Below are 7,694 nucleotides of genomic sequence, written 5' to 3' on the forward strand. Positions count from 1 at the left end.
AAATTATAACCATTTATTCAGTTTTTTTTATTCAGTGGGAGTAAAGAAAATGATTTTTTAACGATATCAAACCTTTATACTATATGGCCATATTGGCCCCACCCTAGAGCCTGAACCCCTAACAAAGGGGTCATGAATTTCACAATTTAGGTTTAGGGCTTCATGGAACATTATAACCAGGCGTTTAGTTTTTAACAAATATATATGAAGGTAGAGAAGAAGATTTTCTAAAAGTAAATACATTTTTACTATATGACCATATTTGCCCCACCATAGAGCCTGAACCCCTGATCCAAGGGTCATGAATTTCACAATTTTGGTAGAGGGCTTCATTAACATCATATATAATAACATGCATTTAGTTTTTAACAAATATATCTGGGAGTAGAGAAGATTTTCTAAGATTTAATACATTTTCCTATATGGCCATATTGGCCCCACCCTAGAGTCCTAACCCGTGATACAGAGGCCATGAAGTGTTTCACATGAAAAGTTAAAAGCGGCTTTTAGATATATGATATTTTATAAGGAATTGATTGTTTTGCATGGCGTCTTCAAGATATTTCCCCGGTAGGAAATATAACATTCTTTCACACTGGTAGATCATACTTTCCAACAGGAAATAACATTCAGGTTGAATATCTATCTATCTATCTATCTATCTATCTATCTATCTATCTATCTATCTATCTATCTATCTATCTATCTATCTATCTATCTATCTATCTATCTATCCAATAATCCATTCATTCACCAATCGAATTGAAATCTTAGTCGTAAAAGTTATATATGTAGGTTACTGTGTAAATGAACACACCCTCTTTTTTTTCCTTAAACGTACATGTACAGTACCCGCAAGTTTATTTTTTACAAGATAGACGATAAGATAGGATACACGCACTATAGGATAGGATTAACGGACGATAGAACAGTATACAAACACAATACGAGAGGATTGATACACGATAGGAAAGGATTAACGATGTTCGTGATAAACGTACGATCGCGCTAGACGATCTTCGTGATTAATCTAATAATGGCAGAATTTGAGAAAGAACACGTACGAATAAAGATTTACGTAGAATTTTGCGTTAGCAACAGATGCCGAATTGTTAATCACCATTGCATTATTAAAAGAATGTATAAAAACGACCAGTTGACTTCTGTTAACAAAAATTAAGAGCTTAAATAATTAATTAATTATCTAAATTGTTTACATTGTTTCTTTTACCGTACACCCTAGTCGATCGCCGCGAAGATTTCAGCCCGAGATCAAATCACACGGAAAATGGCGGGCTCAATTAAAATACAACTGTGCTTCTAAATAAATATGAAATATATCATAAATGCATTTCTTTCAGTATCAGAAAATGATGTAATAAAAACGAAGTATATTACATTCAAGTTAAATATTTACGCAGACACGAATTCCGCGTACGATTTGTTTACAATGTATTCAATACATGTACAACACACCCTAGCCGATTGCAGAGAACACTTCAGCCCAAAATCAAATATCAAATGGAAAATAACGGTTTCAAGTGAAATACAATTCTTGTTTTAAGGAAACATAAAATATATCATAAATAATTTTGTTTCTGTAAAAAAAAAATAAATATGCATAAGAAACGAATTATATTACACACAAATTTACGCAGGTATACATACACTCGGCGTACGATTTAATGTATTTGATATATATACAGGTAAATATGTTACCGTGTACCCAAAGAACTTCGATAGTTTACATTTTTTTTTTCATTTTCACTGTTTACAGAGATGATTTACATGTTCTATTGGTTAGTTTTGATCTAAAGAATTAAGACATTAGTATCATGATAGAATGCTGGATAGGATTTTACATTTCTTGATAAATTTTTGTATACGGCGCATTAAACGACTTGTAACATTGAATTTAATATACCTGCTTATAAAAAGGCTTGAAATGATTAACACGATAGAATAAACGGAAGAAACTGTTTAAAATGTACGATAAACCTGATAGGATACACGCACGATAGGATAGGATTAATGCACGATAGAACAGAATACACGCAAGATATGATAGGATTGATACACGATACGATAGGAGATGATTGTAAAAGATAACGTTGCGGGTACTGTATATTGTTGTTGAGTAAAGGTTGTATAGCCAAGGCACATCAGATATACATCATCTTCTCATTAAAGGGGCATGATCAGGTTTTTGAGCTCTCGTCGGTTTTTTGTCTCGGGAGAGAAAACTGAAAAACGGAAGTGCTTAATGTAAATTGCATCATATATTTCTTGTATACTTGCCTTTTGTACATTATTGTTCATCGACCTAATTACAAATACCAAAGGTAAAAAGTTAAACTAATAAACAACTCGATTTGTTTTAAATCTTTCTGTGTAGACGGGAAGTGACAGAAGACAAAATTGAAACCAGTTGGACACATTTTGAATCAAATGTGTATCAACCATTTAAGTTCCGTGCTTTGATCACAATTAGTTTCTTAGATATTGTGAGTACAAAATGTGTTTTAAAAAAGCTACCTGAGATAATTGAGATATCTCGCTGGAAGTAAAATTTTTTTGTTGATATAGCATCGCATAGATGACATATGTATAGATCATTAAGGTCTTTCTTCGCTATTTTTCTTTTTTTTTCCAACAAGTTTTGTGCTCGCGATTTCTCAAAAACGACTCAACCGATTTTCATTAAACTTCAGATATGAAGAATACTGATATACACTCTATACGTAATTTTTTATTTTGATAATGTCATCTCCGTTTTTGAAATATTGACGTTTTAGCAATTTTCAGAGGGTCGGCTTGTCCTGAGATCTTCTTCTGAACGATTGCAGATATAAAGTTCAAAATTTCAGGGATTGTAGTCGAAAGATTGTAGATGTGTCTTTTGGCATTCATTTTTGTCTGAATCAAAAGGCGCTGAAATTCGCCTGAACCGGAAAATTGAGATTTAAATAACGTCGTTATTTTTTCGGGTTTTCTTTGTTTATCTCTTTTCTGAAAAATATTTTGTTAAGATATGTATGTAAAAAGGTATATATTTACAAGATCTTTAGAAAGGGACTGGCCGCTTAAAAAGGGGATCAAAGGGCTCTTAAGTCTTCATCTGTAGCACTTTACTGAGGAATATTTTGTGAAAGGTTATAGAAGCAAATATGTTTATTTTACAGTTATGTATTCAACCAAATATAATGATTTCATCGTGTGTTATATAATTAGGGGTTTTGAGGGACCAAAAGTCCAAAATTTGATCACCCATATCTCAAGGAGAAAAAATATTCCAATATGCAGTACAGAAGAAAAGTTTTTCAAAATGATGTTCTTAACAATATGCAACCTTTAAAATTTCGTTAAACGGTCCCTAAAAGGTAATAAAGGATGTGTTCAGAATTAAATGACCTTCATTTGATTTAAAGAAAAAGGGTATGGCCCCTTAAATTAAGGGACCAAAGGGCTCTAAAGTCATTTATCTATAGCCCTTTGCTGAGAGCTATTTTATGAAAGGTTATTTAAGCTGAATTAGGTATAAAACGTTTATATATCCTAACAATATAACAATGTTCTGTTGCGTTACCTAATTAGGGTTTTTAGGGGCCAGAGGTAAGCAAGTTTAATCCTTTCTATCTAACATGTAATTGGAAGAAATGCAAGTACTTAAAAAACAATGTAAGAGAACTTTAAAAAAGCAATACAAAAAACCATTAGTACTTTACTCCTTTTTCCATATTTTTTTGTCTAAAATCAAAGTCGACAATGTCATATTTCCTTCTAAAAATCGAACAGAAGACCTCCTCGTTTTCGCAACGAGATTGTGTCTAGTTAATTGTATATTTATTCTATGAAAAAGGAATTTAATGCGTACAAAAATTATTTTTGAAGTGCATTCGGAGACGACCGGAAGTTACGACGAACAAAATATAATAGTTTTAACACATCTACATACACAGATCTATAATACCACAACGATTGGTTGTTCAAGTCTTTACCGTTTTTGAGATTTCGAGGTGACAAACTTTTCGTCGCGGGACAGGAAACGGAGGAACATACTCCTCATTCGCTCGCTCACAGGGCGAAAAACAATCTATAAGCAAGTCCCTAAAGGTGACTCAAAGGTGGCGTAAAGGTGGCCCAAAGGATATGCAATCTTTAAGCCACCTTTAAGTCACCTTTAAGCTGAGCTTATAGGTCCTTTAAGTCAAAACTTATTTAAGTCATCTTTAAGCCATCTTTAAGCTTCCGCTCAGCATCTTAACGTGGCATTTACGCTCCTTTTCAGTTGTCTTGTTTGTTTCTAATTATAAATTAATCAGTGACATATTTCTCATTCTCTCTTTCTCTCTCTCTCTCTCTCTCTCTCTCTCTCTCTCTCTCTCTCTCTCTCTCTCTCTCTCTCTCTCTCTCTCTCTTTCTTTATCCACATATTAACCAAAACAAAAAAAATGAACCAATAATGCATGATTTAATTTAATAATCGGTTTAAGATATGTATATTTTTGCAATTTAATTATTTCTAGGTCTAATTATAGATCAGCTAGATACATGTTTACGATGAAAACACTCTCAACTGCCTTTGTTATATCGGGCAGGATATTACTGCTTTGTTTGTCAAGATATAGTTTTGTTCGTTTGTGTATATCTAATTAGAGTGTATTGTTTGTCAAACTTAAGAAACATCCCTGAAAATAACACAGAATAAACAAGATAACACAACAGGTGTGTCGTGTGCCCAGGTGCACGTCAGGTTTTCTAAAGGTGTTGAAATCTTAGTATGTACGTGTGTACGATAAGTCTAGTGAATAAAAGTTAATTTACATTTGTAATTTATTTTCGAAGAACTATTTCCTTAATCTTGTTTTTATTTTAAAAATGTTACGTCTACAAATTAAAGATACATGTGTGTTAGAGTAAAGTCTAGAGGCTAATTATTTAATGTACCGGTAATCATAGATGCATGGGGCTAATTATTTAGATTGTATTACGGTAAATACGTCACATACCTGGCATGGTACATGATCATCATACAATTGTATGTACAAGTATATGTATACATCATTTGCAATTTCCACATGCAGTAAATACGTCACCGGTAATTGGTAATATTGCTTGTTATAGAAATGATAGTTTAAACATCATGTATACAATTACATATCTAAACATATATCATTTAATTTGTTATTCTAGATCTGCTGTAAATGTGTAATAATCAATATTATTAAAATTATACATACTGGAACGGCGCCGTGATCAACATAATAGTTTCAATGTATTTATAAAAAGAAATAGTTTCAGCATCTTTCTTGCATTTCATTTAGCAATAAATTAGATGAACGTATATCTAATCGGTTTAAATTTATTAACTAAGTACTAGTTAGCCTAACGGTTTCCATTTATGTATAATATATTTTTTTCACTGAAGACCAAGTTCCATATTTCATTTTAAATACATGCATGCATGTAATTTATAAATTAGATATAATTGATTCTTACAAACTAAATGGAAGTCAAAATCTTTTCAAGTAAAAAACACAGTCAATACATTGATTCAATTGCCACTAATTTATTGGATATAAAAATCACCTATGAGTTATAAGTTGCCGTGGCGCAGAGGGAGTGAGGTAATACTGGTAAACGAAGGGGCCCGGGTTCAATCCTTGTCCTATGCGTCCTGAAATTTTTTCATTCTATTTTCTAGAACAAAAACCGCTTATAAAACTTTTTTTTGTCTTAAAGTTAATACATTTTGTTGGTAAATTTAGCACAATATTGAATTATTTTTTTTAATGGCTTACATGTAGCTTAAAGGTAGCTTAAAGGTGGCTTAAAGAGGTTTGAGCATTAAAGACATATAAGTTGTCCTTAAAGGTGGCTTAAAGATAGTCTCTAAGCTGCCACTATCTTTAACTGCCTTTCAGTGATCTTTACGCTTTCTTTAAGCCACCTTTAAGCAACACATATAGCTTAACGGTGGCTTAAAGATCGTCTTTAAGCTACCTTTTAGCAGTTTTAAGCTATCTTTAAGGAGAACTTAAAGATGGTCATTCATACTATGGCTGAATCAAATTTTGAAGGTTGCAATTTGTTGGGTACATCCTTTTGAGCATCTCTTCTTGTACTGTGCATTTCAAAATATATTTTCTTTTTGAGATATAAGTGATCAACGTTTCTGTTAGGCTCCATAACTGTAAGATAAACATATTTGTTTCCATAATCTATTACAAAATATCCATCGGTAAAGAGCTTAAGCTTAAATACTTTAGAGCCCTCTAGGTCCCTACTTTAAGGGACCAGCCCCTTTTTCATGATATTGGCTAAAAGGTCTTGTAAATTTAAAACTATTTTGACATTACAGGAACTTCCGGTTTGCTAATGGACATGTATTTTGACTGTTCGAATACAACCAACAGTGTCTACTGTTTATAGTGAACCAATTAAATGTGTCTTCGACGGGAAGACTCTATGTATATACTTTTGTATGTTTTGATTATTTTGTATATATTGTGCTGAAAAAGACAGTATAAATGGTGAATCAAGTGTGAATGGCTGCCATGTCAGGTGGTCGCCATTTTGGCGGATCAAAGAATTTGTTTGCTTGCAGAAAATACTGTCGAGAAAACACTCTATTCGTAAATGTTACAGATAATTCCTTTGTCAAACATGAGGAAATAATCAAATGTATTCACGAGACCTGTGGAGTTGGTAGTTTATTAGCATGTGTACCGAAATGTGGGAATCTGTACGAAATAACATTAGACGGAAAAGCCCCCATACAGTACCTCCTTGAAGGGATAAAAATAGGTGACAACACGTTCGAATGTAATGAAGTTGTACCAAGCTCGTTAGTGGTTAGTTTTATGCACCTCCCTGCATACATCGATGACAATATAATCGAAGCAACATTAAAATCAATGGGTGTTGAACTATTGTCGCCAATCAACAGAAGGTTTTATCCAGGTACTACGATAGCCGACGGCACACGATATGCAAAAGTCAGAGTACCAGACCATATGACCTCGTTTCCTTACACATTAGCGTTTCAAAAAGATAACTACCGATGTATTCACAACGTACAATTAAAAGTGTGTTCGCTGTGTTATTCTAGTGAACACCTTTTTAGGGCATGTCCAGAATTCCGATGCTTTAAGTGCAAAGAACAAGGACACTATGCAAGGGCATGTAAATCTACCAGATGTAAACAGTGTGATGAATGGGAATACAGATGTTCGTGCAGGGTGAGTGAACACGGTGACGAAGGCGAAATCGATGAATGGGGCCATGAGGTGAATAACGAGGATGACATGGATGTACACAGTGTCAGTGACGAGGAGGCACCAGAGGGGGACCAGGAAACCGCTGATCAAGAGATCGGTGACCAAGAAAAATCGGTTAAAAAGAACCAGATTTAGAGGAAAAAGACGAGGAGAAGACCGAAACTAGTGATCAAAACGGAAAAAGTGATAATGATAAAACGAACAAAACAAAATCAGAGAAAATACCACCTGATGTTATAGATTCCGAAATACGCGAAAGTGAAAAAGAATCATCAACCGTGGAATCAGACCTCGACACGGAAGTTACCGTTAAAAACACAAAGAAGAGAAAAGGTAAAGAGAAAAACAAAGGCAAAGCAAAGAAGAACAAATAAAATGAAAGGAATACTAAGTACTTACTTTATCTTAACAATG

Source organism: Crassostrea angulata, chromosome 2 (assembly GCF_025612915.1).
Source record: "Crassostrea angulata isolate pt1a10 chromosome 2, ASM2561291v2, whole genome shotgun sequence".
Lineage (NCBI taxonomy): Eukaryota > Metazoa > Mollusca > Bivalvia > Ostreida > Ostreidae > Magallana > Magallana angulata.